The sequence below is a fragment of the Morus notabilis genome, unplaced genomic scaffold, assembly GCF_000414095.1.
Source record: "Morus notabilis unplaced genomic scaffold, ASM41409v2 Scaffold451, whole genome shotgun sequence".
NCBI classification, from domain to species: domain Eukaryota; kingdom Viridiplantae; phylum Streptophyta; class Magnoliopsida; order Rosales; family Moraceae; genus Morus; species Morus notabilis.
In genome coordinates, this window is record NW_010361080.1 from 440,381 (window position 1) to 457,244 (window position 16,864).

General features: G+C 35.2%; 1 non-coding gene and 1 pseudogene across 1 annotated transcript; both read left to right on the forward strand.

The window, feature by feature from the left end:
- The first annotated feature begins 2,612 nt into the window (after positions 1-2,612).
- LOC21408515 lies at positions 2,613-9,237 on the forward strand (annotated as a pseudogene).
- On the forward strand, positions 6,942-7,005 carry LOC112091661. The gene has a single exon (XR_002902254.1). It is a non-coding gene; the product is annotated as a small nucleolar RNA snoR101 (small nucleolar RNA).
- Positions 9,238-16,864: the final 7,627 nt, after the last annotated feature.

Consider the following 16,864-nt stretch of genomic DNA (forward strand, 5'->3'; position numbering starts at 1 on the left):
AAAAAAAAAAACAACATCATTGTCTATTCGTGGTCAAGTGTTGTCGGTTCTTGGTCTGTTCTTGGTTTTTTCTTTTTTTACCAAATTTTTTTTCTCTTTTATAAATTAAATGTCTTTCCAATCTTTTGGACTAGTTCGAAGCTTTCTAAAAAAAAAAAACACATCACTGGCTATTATTGGTCAAGTGTTGTCGGTTCTTGGTCTGTTCTTGGTTTTTTCTTTTTTTACCAAATTTTTTTTCTCTTTTATAAATTAAATGTCTTTCCAATCTTTTGGACTAGTTCGAAGCTTTCTAAAAAAAAAAACAACATCATTGTCTATTCGTGGTCAAGTGTTGTCGGTTCTTGGTCTGTTCTTGGTATGTTCTTGGTTTTTTAATATTTTATCAAAATTTTTTTTCTCTTTTATAAATTAAATATCTCTCCAATCTTCGGGACTAGTTCGAAGCTTTCCAAAAAAAAAACATCACTCTCTATTCTTGGTCAAGTGTTGTCGGTTCTTGGTCTATTGTTGATTTTTTCATTTTTTACCAAAATTTTTTTCTCTTTTATAAATTAAATATCTCTCCAATCTTCGGGACTAGTTCGAAGCTTTCCAAAAAAAAAACATCACTCTCTATTCTTGGTCAAGTGTTGTCGGTTCTTGGTCTATTGTTGATTTTTTCATTTTTTACCAAAATTTTTTTCTCTTTTATAAATTAAATATCTCTCCAATCTTCGGGACTAGTTCGAAGCTTTCCAAAAAAAAAAACAACATCATTGTCTATTCTTGGTCAAGTGTTGTCAGTTCTTGGTCTGTTCTTGATTTTTTTTTTACCAATTTTTATTTCTCTTTTATAAATTAAATGTCTTTCCAATCTTCGGGACTAGTTCGAAGCTTTCCAAAAAAAAAAACATCACTCTCTATTCTTGGTCAAGTGTTGTCGGTTCTTGGTCTATTGTTGATTTTTTCATTTTTTACCAAAATTTTTTTCTCTTTTATAAATTAAATGTCTCTAAAATCTTCGAGATTAGTTCGAAGCTTTCCAAAAAAAAAAAAACATCATTGTCTATTCTTGGTCAAGTGTTGTTGGTTCTTGGTCTGTTGTTGGTTTTTTTCTTTTTTTACCAAATTTTTTTATCTTTTATAAATTAAATGTCTCTCTAATTTTCGGGACTAGTTCGAAGCTTTCCAAAAAAAAAAACATCAATGTCTATTCTTGATTAAGTATTGTCGATTCTTGGTCTGTTCTTGGTTTTTTCTTTTTTTACCAAATTTTTTTCTCTTTTATAAATTACAATGGTTATTTATACCTAAAAAAATCAAAATATATGTAAAAATGTATGTTTTTAATGTTTTATTAGAGTTTGTTATTGGTCTGTTCTTGGTCTGGTCGGTCGGTTCTTAGTCTGTTCTTGGTCTGGTGGTCGGTTCTTGGTCGGTTCTTGGTCTGTTCTTGGTCTGGTGGTCTGTTCTTGGTCTGGTGGTCGGTTTTTGGTTTGTTCTTGGTCTGGTCAGTCGGTTCTTGGTCTGTTCTTAGTTTGTTCTTGGTCTGGTGGTCGGTTCTTGGTTTGTTCTTGGTCTGGTGGTCGGTTCTTGATCTGTTCTTGGTCTGGTGGTCGGTTCTTGGTCTGTTCTTTGTCTGGTGGCTGGTTCTTGGTGTGTTCTTGGTCTGGTGGTCAGTTCTTGGTCTGTTCTTGGTTTGGTGGTCGGTTCTTGGTCTGTTCTTGGTTTGGTGGTCGGTTCTTGGTCTGTTCTTGGTCGGTTCTTGGTTTGGTGGTCGGTTATTGGTCTGTTCTTGGTCTTGTGGTCGGTTCTTGGTCTGTTCTTGGTTTGGTGGTCGATTCTTGGTCTGTTCTTGGTTTGGTGGTTGGTTCTTGGTCGGTTCTTGGTCTGTTCTTGGTCTGGTGGTCTGTTCTTGGTCTGGTGGTCGGTTCTTGGTTTGTTCTTGGTTTGATCGGTCGATTCTTGGTCTGTTCTTAGTCTGTTCTTAGTCTGGTGGTCGGTTCTTGGTCTGTTCTTAGTCTGGTGGTCGGTTCTTGGTCTGGTGGTTGGTTCTTGGTCTGTTCTTTGTCTGGTGGTCGGTTACTGGTGTGTTCTTGGTCTGGTGGTCGGTTCTTGGTCTGTTCTCTGTTTGGTGGTCGATTCTTGGTTTGGTGGTCGGTTATTGGTCTGTTCTTGGTCTGGTGGTCGGTTCTTGGTTTGTTCTTGGTTTGGTGGTCGATTCTTGGTCTGGTGGTCGGTTCTTGGTCTGGTCAGAGTTCTGGAGGGTCGGTCAGCGTTCGGGATGGTCAATTGGTGTTCGTGAGGATCGGTCGGCGTTTGGGGAAGGTCGTTCAACGTTGGGGTGGTCGGTGAGAACCGGAGGAGAGAGAGAGAGGAAAGGGGGTCTGGGCATGGAAGGAAAAAGAAAAAAAAAAGGGTCAGTCGGGGTGAGGGTCTGTTCAATTTTGAGAGAAGAAAAATTAAAATGTACACGTATATTAAAATGGGTCTATTTTTTAACACGTAAGATACACGTTAGTAGTTTTTTGTTATGAAAAAAAAATAATCTAGATCCCCAATTTCTATTTTCTTCCGGTCTCTTTTATCAAAATTTCTCGTTTACAACCCTTCATAGCAGTTTCCCTGTTTCTCTCTCTAAAATCACAACACCATGACGTTCTCTCTCTTTCCTCTGTCTGTGTCTCTCTCTCTCGATCACACCGAGACCTTTCTACTCTTCCTTCGATTTCTTCTCCCCCTCGTGATTTGCGCTCTAACCTCACTTTCGCTCTCTTTCTCTCTTGTAGCCCTAACGAATAAACAAGCCCCCGTGTTCCTACCCCTAACTCACTGAGGTCACTTCGCTTGCCTCACCTCAAACTCGAAAGGAAGCAGCTTCGCGGGCACTCGCACGCTCGATTGAGTCTTCCGAGGTGAGGATCGTATATTCAAATTTTCATCCCCTTTTAAAAATGTATCTTCTTCAATTTTTCCTCAAAAGTATCTTCAATATATTTCTCATGCATCCTTCTTAAAGATTTCTTTAAGGGTTTTGATCATTTATGGCCTTTTCTTTTCTTCCCTTTTTGATGTGGGTCAAATGAATGGAAAAAAAAAACCTCACTCTTTTTTGGGGGCTTCGATCATCTGTGGGTTTTTCCCCCTTTGATGGAGGTTATTTCTCCTTCTTCATATGTTTTTTCCCCTTTCGTTTGGATGGTCGTTTTTTCTTTAAAAATTTTCTAATGATACTTCAAATTATCATTGTTTGGTTCATAATTTTTTCTTTAAAATTTTTTAGATGATACTTCAAATTATCGTTGTTTGGTTCATAAGTTTGAAAGGAAATTTAAATTTTGCAAGCGAAAACGTTTTAGCAAAAAAGTTTAAAAGTAGTTTAAGCTACGAGACAAACGGAAATTCTTGTATTCTGCTCTGCTCTGTATAGGGTGGCAATGAAAATCTTACATTTTATCTTCATGTCTCAAGTTTATAATTTCTGGCCTTAGATAAACAAAAGTATCGCGAACACTATAAATTTTTTTATGATAATAGCAGGTTTTCATAGGCCTGATATTTTTTCTGCTATTATTGGTGATCGTAACCAGACAAGGGAAGACAAGCATCATGTGGCCTTACCGGCATGGAGTTAGCTCAATGAGCAAGCGCCTGTTATCAAGAGATTATACAAGTACAGCTGATGTGGAATCAAGAATTTATGTCGATACAAATGCCATGGAATAAAAATCAGGTAATACTATCCCTTGATCATAAAAAAATCTATTTATTGTTGTATTTATTTAGCACGGTAATTCTGAGGCTAACCTTATTTTTGTTAATTCACGTGTTAAGCCCATTAAACTACAGGTCATGTCCTATTAGTTAAACTGCTATTTCTCTCAATTTACAGATTTGATTTACATGTTTGTAATTTAAAATAAAAAGAAAAAAGAAAAATCTTCGGGCATTTGAATCCATTTGCGATATGAAGCTGTTTTTGTTTTGTTACCAGTTATTTGAACTTTTTTCATTGCTGTTTCAATTTTGGAAGGTCAATTTTAATGTAGACATTTTATCTTGGGAAATTAGAAGGTTACATTTTTTTTTACATAACTAGCATTGTTTCGTATCATGACTAGAACAATGAAATCAAACCAGCATTCAAAGCAATTGAGGAAAAATACATAATGTCGTGTCTGTTAAAATTGGAGTGCATAAAGCTGATGCAATTCTTATGTTGATGGTTGTGTTTTTTTCCCTGATAATGACAAGAATTGTAGAACCAGATTGACATATATCCAGTTAACACAGTTGGGACTGCAAGATTGTTGCACATCTGATCACGGAAGGCCCACTATATCTCCTTCCCTTTATCATTGCAGTTGCATCTTCAGCTTATTTTTTATTTCTTCCTCTCTATATGTTGGCAAATGAGGTATACAGTTTAGTATTTTTTTTTAGTTACTTCTGCAAATAATTTATAATGATATATGACTGTTATTTTTGTTTACCTTTTTTTTTTCTCTCTAAATGGTTTACTAAATGATTTTATATATGATTTTCTATATGGTTTGCTATATGGTTTTATTCATGGTTTGCTAAATGGTCTACTTAATGGTTTGCTATATGGTTTTATTCATGGCTTGCTGAATGGCTTTATCTAATTGACTTACTAATGGATATGGTTATAAAATGATTTTATTGAATATGAATGCTAAATATGTTGACCGAACATACTTCTTCAATGCGATTATAAAATATTCTTGCTCAATGTGCCTATTCAATGCGCTTCTCAAATGCACCTCTAGAGGACTAACGTATCACTGCTCATTTGCCATGGAATGAAAATTTCCCTCGTTTTTCCCCCCTTCAAATAGCTTTAATGGTTGTCTTTGAATGACTTAAATGTGGCTTTTGGTTTAATCTTGGATGTTAATGTTTCTGTTTGACCCATAGATGACACAAGAATATGAACATTCAAAATTAGCTACGTGATTTCCGCCATTTAAGATTCATTATTTAACATGCTACTTCTAACTTGTGAGGCAATAAAAGCTTGGGAGTGCTTGAATTCATTCTGTAATGACCCTGAATTGACTTGGGCTTAGTTTGGTAGAGATTTTGGGAGGCCAAAATCAATGTTTTACTCAGCCAAAGCTGTTTATTGTGTTTAGTAAGCACTTTAAAAACTGTTTCTCAGAGAATCCTGGAGGAATTTTGGGGGAGAATCAGAAGCAGCCCACTTGCTGCTTTTGATTGTAGATTGTGCGACAATCTACAAGACCTCATTAATGGAATTTTCATTATTCCCAAAATAACCCTGCTGAATCAAAAAAAATCCCTCAGCCAAATGCTTTCTGCTCCTTCACTGGTGCGAACCCTCTCTCGAACTAGAAGCCTCTCGTGCTCTCTCTCTCTCAGCCAAAGCTCTCTCCCTCTGTTACTCTTTCTTATCTCTCTCTATTCTCTCAGACTCCCTATCTCCGTTTCTAACTTAGTTTCTCCTGCAATTGTCGGCGGCGGAGTCTTTCCTGTCTCTCTGTTCTCTCGGTGTTGGTAGTTTTGTTCGTGTTAGGGTTTCCAGATTTCGTCGTTGGCTGAGACCGGTATTGGTTGGAGCTGACCATCTCTGCATTTGTAAGTACTCCATTGAGCTTTTTTTTGAATGTCAATTTGGTGGTGTTCTCTGGCTTGATGAATTTTTTGTAAAAAAAAATTTTCTCTGCTATGTAAGCCCTTTGTTTGGACCGGATTCTGACTCTATTTTATGGGTATTCACATACTTGGATTATAGTTCATGATATGGTTATTTAAGCATTTGAATCTCTCGTGCATATTGTTCCAAAAACTGTGAAGGAAAACTTTTTTTTTCCTCTGCCCTGTATTCGGTGGTAAATGGGAATGTTGCCCCAAGTTTATATATTAATCTCTCTTTCTAACATATTTTGTTTTGTTTTTTGGTGGTTATTTGTTTGATATGTTTGGACATTGTAAATCCTTATTGAATAGAAATGAAAAGCAATATTTGGTGGGTTATTCGTTTGATGATACATTTTGACATTCTGTTGATCCTCATTAAATAGAAATGAAAAGGTAGATTTGGAAAGTTATCAAGAAGGCACTTTGATTAAGGATATTAGTTGTTGAGAGGGTAGAAAGTGACTTGCTCGGTTTTGTGGTGTTAAACGTTTTGGTTAAGTCTTCACCATGTTACTTTAATTCTTTAGTTCCCTTGAAAGTTTTCGCCACTAAATTGTTATGTCTTTGGAGTTGAACAAAGAGGATTAAGTTGTATTATGTTGTTTTGATGGTAAGGGTTGTGATTAAAATCCTAGTCTTGTGAATTGTTTATGTGAATATTACTCTGTTTTGCTTTGTGAAAGGTTTTGTACATGCCAAGGAACCAGCCATTATAATCTAGATGTTTTCGTTTATGAAGAGAATTAACTAGACGACAGTAATGTAGAAGAAAATCAAGCTTTACTATCATTGGAAATGGATGAAGTATGAGATCAAATTGCGGTAAGTTTAATGAACACGACTTAATTCTTTTCATGGCTCTACCAGTTTTTGAATATGGAATGTACATTTTTGTTGCATATGTTGATTACTCACTAATGCTCTTTTTAGTTGTAATTATATTGTGAATGAAGAAATGAAAAAAATAATTAATTATCATAAATTTGTTGTTAGAAAACTCAGAATCATAGCATTAGTTTTTTTTGTAAGCTCAACAAGTATTTCTAAATACCAAAAACAATTATATATATTTAAGTTTCATACAAATGTCTATTTTTTTCATTTTACATACCCATAGCAATTCAGCCTCAAAATTTACCAAACGTTATTACGTTGATTTTGAAACCAGGACAACTAATATAATTACATTTTACCAAACACTCAGCTGCTTCTTTTAACAGTTGATTCTCCCTTCAGCACAGCTAGAAGCAATTTTTCTATAATTCACAGCACTACCAAACTAAGTCTTGATCTCTGAACTTCAGGTAAGTTCAAGTGTTGATCGTTTTATTGATTGATGCTCTAACCTTTGCACCTCTTTTTCTTTGGCTGTTGTGTTATGTGTATTTAAGTTCTTTTTATTATAGCATATCCGAAGTAAGTAGGTTTTGTAATATTGTATGATCATGTCCTTGTTTATTCTTCCATCTGTAATTGATTTATGACTATTCGTTTTATTTTTATTTTGGGGTGGGGTGGTTTAGGTATACTTGAGTTGGGCAATTATTATTATTATTATTATTATTATTATTATTATTATTATTTTGCAGTGTAAGGTGATATATAATTTTAGAAATCGGAGGTTGCTCGTTTTTTTGTATTTAATGATTTCGTGTCTCCGAGCGTTTGTATCTTATTGTCCATTGTTTATTTGGGGTGCATTTGAATTTGGTATTTATGTACTTAATTTTCTTGGTTGTAGACCTTGAAGTTTACGTGTGGTTAGACGAGACTCTGAAGAAATTTGACTGCATTCTGGTATAATCCCTTATTCTGGTCTAGACCCTCAACTCCTGTTTTCTTCCAGTCTCGTTTGTCAAATTTCTCTCCGCAAGTACAGGCCTTTTGTTTTGTGCTCCCTCCCTCCCAAAACTGAAAACCCTAACCAGAAACCCAAAAAACTCTCCGGCGACTTTCTTCCCTTGTCCATCATCTCAGGCGATTCGAAGACTTGAGATACAAGCAACAAACATGAGTTTCTCTTTCTCTCTACCATCAAAATCCTCTTCGAAGCTCAAACCCATGAAGCCTTCACAGAACTTCGAGAACGATAACGACAACAAGTCCACGGGAAACGACGCTAATTCACAGAAATACGTCATCGAATTCAACGCATCCGAAACCCTAACCGACAACGCTACTCAAAACGCCGTTGTAATCCCCCCTATCTAGAACGAATGGAGGCCCTACAAGCGGATGAAGAATCTCGACCTTCCGATCGCTGCCCAATCCGACGGCTCCGGCGGCCTCCAGTTCAAGGTTGAGTCCCTCTCTGATGCCACCGACTCCAGCATGTCGTACGATCTCAACCTCTGTCAACCGCTAAGGGAGATCATGATGATGAGATCAATGGCCAGGATGAAGCCAAGGACAAAAACAAACGGCTGAGATTCACTCCCACGGAGGACGTCTTGCTTCAGAAGTTGAAGTTCGATCTCCAGAGGTTGCCGGAGGACTGGGGAATGGCGGAGTTCGAGGACATTCCGGTTGAGGGATTTAGTGCGGTGCTGCTCTCCGGGTACGGGTAGCACGAAGGGAGAGGCATCGGGAAGAACGCCAAGAAGGACGTAAAGGTCGTCGAGTACACGAAGAGGACTGGCAAGCAAGGATTAGGGTTTGTGAGCACCGATCTCCCTCCTCTTCCAAACTCCAATCGTGAGTCTTTGAATAATTCAATTCCGAAACCAAAGGATAATAATACCAAGAATAATAATAATAGTAGCAATAAGGAGTGTTTGATTGGCAAGGAAGTAAGAATAGTTCATGAAGAGAATTGGGGTTGAAAGGTAGGGTTTTGGAGAAATTGAGTGACGATAATAGATTGGTAGTGAGGCTTTCGAGGAGCCAAGAGACGGTGAAAGTCAATATTCGGGATGTCGCGGAGTTGGGATCTGAGGAAGATGAGGCATGTTTGAAGAGATTGAAAGAATTGAGGATTCGTGGAGAGGAAGAGAAGAAGGAGAAGAGGGAGAAAAAGAGTAAGGGAAGAGAAAACAAAAGCAGAGATAGTGATGGTGAGAAACAACAACAACCGGGAAAGTCGTGGCCGAGGAGCCACATTCGGGTTAGGATCATTAGCAGAGAGTTGAAAGGAGGGAGATTGTATTTGAAGAAAGGAGAGGTGGTGGGGCCGAAGGTTTGCGATGTGTCCATGGATGATGGCAGAGAGCTGATTCAGGGGGTGTCTCAAGATGTTCTGGAGACCGCACTCCCGTGGCGTGGAGGGCCAGTGCTCGTGCTGTTCAGGAAGCATGAAGGGGTGTATGGGAGTCTTGTGGAGAGGGATTTGGACCAGGAAACCGGTGTTGTTAGGGATGCGGATACTCATGACTTGATCAATGTTCGCCTTGAGCAAATTGCTGAGTATATTGGCGATCCAAGCTACCTCGGTTATTGATTCTTTTGCAGCCGTCTTTGTTTGTAGAGGATGGGTTGCTGAATGCCGATTCGTCCTTCCGATCAATAAGTATCTTTGAACTTTGTTTTGCTAGTGACTTTGCTGATCCATAGGCCATTTATGCTCACCACACTTTTTAGAATGCAATTTCTTCACATATAGATCAATTAATAACTTATTCTATGAACATATGTACTTGGTCATGCAATATTGTATATTCAAATATTGCAAGAGAATTAGGAATGTTTTTGAATTAGTTATTGTAATTTGTATTCCCCAAGATTCTTCTGAAAGCACAATCTTTTACTTCATGCAAGGAAATTACAATGTTATAAAGAACAAACAGACAACTATTGCTGTTGGCATTTTGTGTTGTTGATCTTTCTATATAAAAAGCTGGTTTTAGTGATTATACTGCTATCTTTGATATCTTTATCCTTTTGCTTTTCGTGATGTCTTTCAATGGTTTTATTTCCATTTTTTTCCTATAGTATAATAGATCAATTCTTTGCTTGAAAACAAGAAGTTTTAGCCTTGCTACAGAGTTTTTGGTATCCTTCTTTTGTCTTTTCTCTAAATTCTAATTATTTAGATATCATAACTCTCAAATATTATACACTGTCAATTTAAGATACTTTGAGCAAGAAGTTCTTGAACTTCACTTTATATTTTCTAAATAGTTATCAAGTTTCATTTCTTATGGTCATGACTTTTCTTTTTTACTTTTTTTTTTAATATGAAATGATTGAGATGCAATACTTGGGATCATCATAATTCTTAAACTTACGACTTTTAAACTTAAATGTGAATATGAGGAGTGAAGTGAATGTAATAAACCATAATTTATCTCAACAACTGCAATAGAACCCTAGAATAATAAGGATTGTTTCTATATTACATGCAGATCTCAAATTTGACCTAAATATGTTAGAGAGAATCATTCTCCCTATGACCATGCACAAATCAACACAGTAAAACTGGCATCCATTACATAATTCTTGTGTTTATTTAGACTATTTACGCATTATTACATTACACATTTTTGCTGACCTTTTTTCTTTGAAACAGGAAACTCATTAGAAATAAAAACTGAAATAGAACCATTGGAAATTACACGAGTAATATTTGTTTAAACATTTTTTTTCTATTTTTAAACAAAAAGTAAAAACTTTATTTTCAAAACATGCTTGGTGACCTGTTTTCTTTTTACTTATCAGATTTTTTAAAATAACAAAACAAAAATTTCATGTTTCCAATTTTTTTTTTAAATAAAAACACGAGTAAGATCAATATACAACAGTCAAGATTAATATTTGGTGTTGGGACGATCTTTAAGGTCAAGCCAATGGATATAGACTGCCACCGAGGTCGAGCTAAATCAGGATCTTACTAAGCTTGGATTGAGATCTCCGTTGAAATCAGATTGACGGGTCAAAATTGGGATTGGGATTAGGTCGGTTTGACGACATGGTCGAGTCAAGATCATTGTAGTGGTGTGACTGACGGGTCAAGATTGACAATTATTGGCGGAAGCTAAGAGGTTATTACTGTTGTTGTGCTGTTGTTTTTCATTCCTTGTCGACTAATTCATGTTGTGGTTTTAACTACACTTGGTTCACATTTTTGTTGCTTACCAGTTTGTGACAACGAAGTTTTTTTTTTAATTATTTTTTTGGTGGGAGCTTGTTGGAATGGCATGGCATTCCCATTGCCTCTAGTGCGGAGCTCATCAAGTTCATAGTGGCCGCTCCAACTAATTTCTTAGCACCTAGAGGTCTCTCGTCTGCACCCACCTCACTCTGCAAGCCGCCATAGCTTTTATTATTATTATTTTCTTTTTTGCTAAGTGGCTTTGGACTCTAGGATTGTAGGAATTGTGCTTGCCTCAGGGAATCCTTTACCGTGGTGGAAATTGTAGTGCAGTATATGGCTGAGATGGGGCAAGAATTTCTTAGTGTTGTTTTGTAACTCGAGATTTACACGAACTAGGGTCGGGTCAAAGCTACAGTTCTGTTTGTGGCCCTACCAGGGTTGTCAAACTAGTTATGAGTTATGATGCGGATTTATTTGCATCCCCCGTGCCCTAGGGTGTGTCGATCGAGACAATTCAAGCATTGTTTTGGGGATTTGTTGCGAGTCTGCACATTCCGTGGTTGCTAGTGAAGCTGCAGTTGCTTTTCAGCCATGGAGATGGCTCTTGGTAAAGGGTGGAAAAACCTCCGAATTGAGGGATACATGAAGCCGGTCGTTAATTCCCTCTCTTCAAGGATTATGCATGATTAGGAGCTGAAGTCCATTTGCCAAAAGATCCTTTCCAAGGTGCACGATTCCTTTGCGTGCTTCTTCAGCTGGACGTGGAGAATGGGGAATATTGCAGCCCAAAGTCCTTGCCAATGAGCTCTTTCCTCGTTTGTAGGGATAGGATGCTTTGAAATTCCATCCTCTGCCTTTTCTGTTTGTTTTTTGTGGACTTTGATCTACTTGCTCGGTTCATTAACAGAAGCATTTTGTATGTGCGTGTCATATGAAAGCATGTTCAACTTGTGAGAATGCGCTAAACTGTAAAGAAGTTTGAGAGCCCATGCATGTGGAAATGTAGTCACACTTTGCTTAGACCAAGTTGACTTGAAGTAGATGTGGATTTTGCCTGTGCAGGAATGATGTGCAAGGCGTGCAATGTTCAGAAATTCTAAGGACAGTAATTTTATTGCTCTTATTAGGTGGATAGAGCTGCTGAGAATGCTCTTATTGTTCTCATTCTTTTCATTCCTTTTTTTTCATTTAATTTTATTTTCGAACTTTTATATGGTTCAAGAAAAGGTAAAGTTCTCTCCCATTGGCCTCTCATTCCTTTATTGTTAGTAATTTGCAGTCTATATGTCGTTGTAGGGAAGAAGTCTAATGGATTGTCTATTTGTGTGTGAATAAATTAAAGCGTTTTTGTCACATTCGATTTGCATTAAATTTGCAGTCTTTTTGAGGATTAAATACAAATCTACTTTTCTAAATGTCTTTTGCATAGCCAAAACTTCCTTATATGTACAATGGCAATTGTTCTTTCTTATGTTGGATATTGTGCTAAACTTTCAACAAGTTTCCTTATTTAGTCAATTGTTTAATCATTGTTCTTTGTTTGTTTGTTTATTTTTTCTAATCATGGTTTGTGAAATGGGGTTTGTCGTATCATGGTTAACTCATGGAGTTGCAGATACTGTCATGTGCCACAATGCTAATGGGGCAATTCACATTTTAGCTCTTAAAATTTTGTCCCCGTGATGTTGTTGAAGGGAAGGTCCATACTCTATTGGGATCATTTCAGTTGGCAATAAGACTGATTTGCAATAGCGTAGAGTGCTCAAATGACTGCTTGCAAGTGGTCAATGCTGTTAATAATCTATGTAGAGCAATTTGTAACATTCTGCTCATTACAAAAGAAATTGTAAGCCCCATGATGTCTGTCACACCTACTTGGATCCCAAGAGCTCAAAATTCCTCACACTGACATATGTTATGATTTTTTTTTTATTTTTCATCTTTGAAAAATAAAATAAAAAAAGTGACGCCAAAAAATTATGAAATTCTGCAGCCACGATCCTTACATTTTTCTGGGCATGCCTGCAAAAAAATGGCTTGAAAAAATGATAAAAAGTAAAGCGCTGTCAAAAAGTCCTGGCCCGTGAAGTGGGGCGCCCAAGGTCCGGCATGGGTCAAAAATTTACATTTTTATTTATGTTTTGCATTCTAAAATTAATATACGATTTATAAGAATTAATGCAACAAGCGGCACCAATTTTTTATGAATATTCAATTTTTTATGATTTTCTTTATTTTTCATTTTTATAAAATAAAATAAAATAAAAATGACGTTAAAAAATTATGAAATTTTGCAGACACGATACTTACATTTTTCTTGACATGCCTGCAAAAAATGGCGTCAAAAAATCATAAAAATGTAAAACGATGTCAAAAAGCCCCCGGCCTGCGAAGTGGGGCGCTCAAGGGCCGGAATAAGTCAAAAAGTTATAATCTTATTTATCTTTTGCATTCTAAAATTAATATACGATTTTTAAGAATTAATGCAATAAGCGGCACCAATTTTTGATGAATGTTCTATTTTTTATGATTTTCTTTACTTTTCATCTTTGAAAAATAAAATAAAAATGATATCAAAAAATTATGACATTTTGTAGACACGATACTTACATTTTTCTGGGCATACCTGCAAAAAATGGCCTAAAAAAGACAAAGAAAGTAAAACGTTGACAAAAAGCCCCCGACCCGCGAAGTGGGGCACCTAGGGGCCGGGATGGGTCAAAAATTTATATTTTTATTTATGTTTTCCATTCTAAAATTAATATATGACTTTTAGGAATTAATGCAAAAAGTGGCACCAATTTTTTATGAATATTCTATTTTTATGATTTTCTTTATTTTTCATCTTTGAAAAATAAAATAAAATAAACGACACCAAAAAATTATGAAATTTGGCAACCATGATCCTTACATTTTTCTGGGCATGCTCGCAAAAAATGGCCTCAAAAAATGACAAAAAAGTAAAACGATGTCAAAAAGCCCCCGGCCAGCAAAGTGGGGTACCTAGGGGCCGGGATGGGTAAAAAATTTATATCTTTATTTATGTTTTACATTCTAAAATTAATATACGATTTTTAGGAATTAATGCAACAAGCGGCATCAATTTTTTATGAGTATTCAATTTTTTAAGATTTTCTTTATTTTTCATCTTTAAAAAATAAAATAAAATAAAAATGACGTCAAAAATTATGACATTTTGCGGACACGATACTTACACTTTTCTGGGCGTGCCTGTAAAAAATGGCCTAAAAATGACAAAAAAAAAATAAAACGATGTCAAAAAGCCCACGGCTCGTGAAGTGGGGTGCCCAGGGGCTGGGATGGATCAAAAATTTACATTTCTATTTATGTTTTGCATTCTAAAATTAATATACAATTTTTAGGAATTAAAGCAATAAGCGGCACCAATTTATGATGAATATTCTATTTTTTATGATTTTCTTTATTTTTCATATTTGAAAAATAAAATAAAATGAAAATGACGTCAAAAAATTATGAAATTTTATAGACATGATCGTTACAAGTTTCTGGGCATGCCTACAAAAAAGGACAAAAAAATTAAAGCGCTGTCAAAAAGCCCTGGCCCGCGAAATGGGGTGCCCAGGGTCCAGGATGGGTCAAAAATTTACATTTTTATTTATGTTTTGCCTTCTAAAATTAATATATGATTTTTAAGAATTAATGCAAGAAGCGGCACCAATTTTTGATGAATATTCAATTTTTTATGATTTTCTTTATTTTTTGTTTTCATAAAATAAAAATGAGGTAAAAAAATTATGAAATTTTGCAGACACGATACTTGCATTTTTCTGGGCATGCTTGCAAAATATGGACTCAAAAAATGACAAAAAAGTAAAACGATGTCAAAAAGCCTTCGGCCCGCGTAGTGGGGCGCCCAGGTGCCGGGATGGGTCAAAAAGCTATATTCTTATTTATATTTTTCATTCTAAAATTAATATACGAGTTTGAAGAATTAATGCAATAAGGGGCACCAATTTTTTATGAATGTTCTATTTTTTATGATTTTTTTTACTTTTCATCTTTGAAAAAGAAAATAAAAACAATATCAAAAAATTATGAAATTTTGCAGACACGATACTTACATTTTTCTGGGCATGCCTAGAAAAAATGGCCTCAAAAAAAGACAAAGAAAGTAAAACGCTGTCAAAAAGCCCCCGACCCGCGAAGTGGGGCGCCCAGGTGCCGGGATGGGTAAAAAATTTACATTTTTATTTATGTTTTGCATTCTAAAATTAATATACGACTTTTAGGAATTAATGCAATAAGCGGCACTAATTTTTTATGAATATTCTATTTTTTATTATTTTCTTTATTTTTTGTCTTTGAAAAATAAAATAAAATAAAAACGACGTCAAAAAATTATGAAGTTTTATAGACTTGATCCTTACATTTTTCTGTGCATGTTTGCAACGAAGGACAAAAAATTTAATACGCTGTCAAAAAGTCCCTGCCCCGCGTATTGGGGCGCCCAAGAGCTGGGATGAGTAAAAAATTTACATTTTTATTTATATTTTGCATTCTTAAATTAATATACAATTTTTAAGTATTAATGCAACAAGAGGCACCATATTTTTAATATAATATTTTTTATGATTTTCGTTATTTTTCGTCTTTAAAAAATAAGATAAAATAAAAACGACACTAAAAAATGTTAAAATTTTGCAGACATGATCCTTACATTTTTCTGGGCATACCTGCAAAAAATGGCCTCAAAAAATGACAAAAAAAGTAAAACACTGTCAAAAATCTCCCGTCGCGTGTAGTGGGGCGCATAGGGGCTGGGATGGGTTAAAAATTATATTTTTGTTTCTATTTTACATTCTAAATTTAATATACAATTTTTAGGAATTAATGCAGCAAGAGGCACCATTTTTTTGATGAATATAATATTTTTGATGATTTTCTTTATTTTTCATCTTTGAAAAATAAAATAAAAACAACGCCAAAAAAAGATAAAATTTTGCATACACGATCCTTATATTTTTTTGGGAATGCCCGCGACAAATGGCCTCAAAAAATGACAAGAAAAAGTAAAACACTGTAAAAAAAACCCCGGCCCGCGTAGTGGGGAGTCCAGGGGCCGTGATGGGTCAAAAATTTACATTTTTATTTATGTTTTGCATTCTAAAATTAATATATATTTTTTAGGAATTAATGCAACCAGCGGCACCATTTTTTCAAGACTATTCTATTGTTTATGATTTTCTTTATTTTTAATATTTGAAAAATAAAATAAAATAAAAACGACGTCAAAAAATTATGAAATTTTACAGACACGGTCCTTATATTTTTCTGGGTATGGCTGCAAAAAACGGCCTCACAAAATGGCAAGAAAAAGTAAAACGTTGTCAAAAAGGCCCCGACCCGCGAAGTGGGGCGCCTAGGGGCCGAGATGGGTCAAAAATTTACATTTTTATTTATGTTTTGCATTCTAAAATAAATATACGATTTTTAGGAATTAATGCAATAAGCGGAACCAATTTTTCATTGATATTTTTATTTTTTATGGCTTTCTTTATTTTTCATCTTTAAAAACAAAAATAAAATAAAATGATAAAAAAATTACAACGCTGTCAAAAAGTCTCCGCCCCGTGTAGTGGGGTGCCCCGGGGCTGAGATGGGTCAAAAATTTACATTTTTATTTATATTTTACATTCTAAAATTAATACATGATTTTTATGAATTAATATATGATATTTAGCAATTAATGCAACAAGAGGCACCATTTTTTTTTATGAATGTAATATTTTTTATGATTTTCATATTTTTCGTATTTCAAAAATAAAATAAAATAAAAACGACACCAAAAAATGATGAAATTTTGCAGACACGAGCCTTATATTTTTCTGGGCATGTCTGCCAAAAATGGCCTCAAAAAAAGATAAAAAAAGTAAAACGCTGTCAAAAAGTTCACGTTCTATGCAGTGGGTTGCACAGGGGCTGGGATGGGTCAAAAATTTACACTTTTAGTTATAATTTGTGTTCTAAAATTAATATATGATTTTTATGAATTAATGCAGCAAGAGGCACGATTTTTTGATGAATATAATATCTTTTACGATTTTCTTTTTTTCGTCTTTATAAAATAAAAACGACGCTAAAAAATGTTCAAATTTTACAAACATGATCTTTAAATTTTTGCGGCATTCC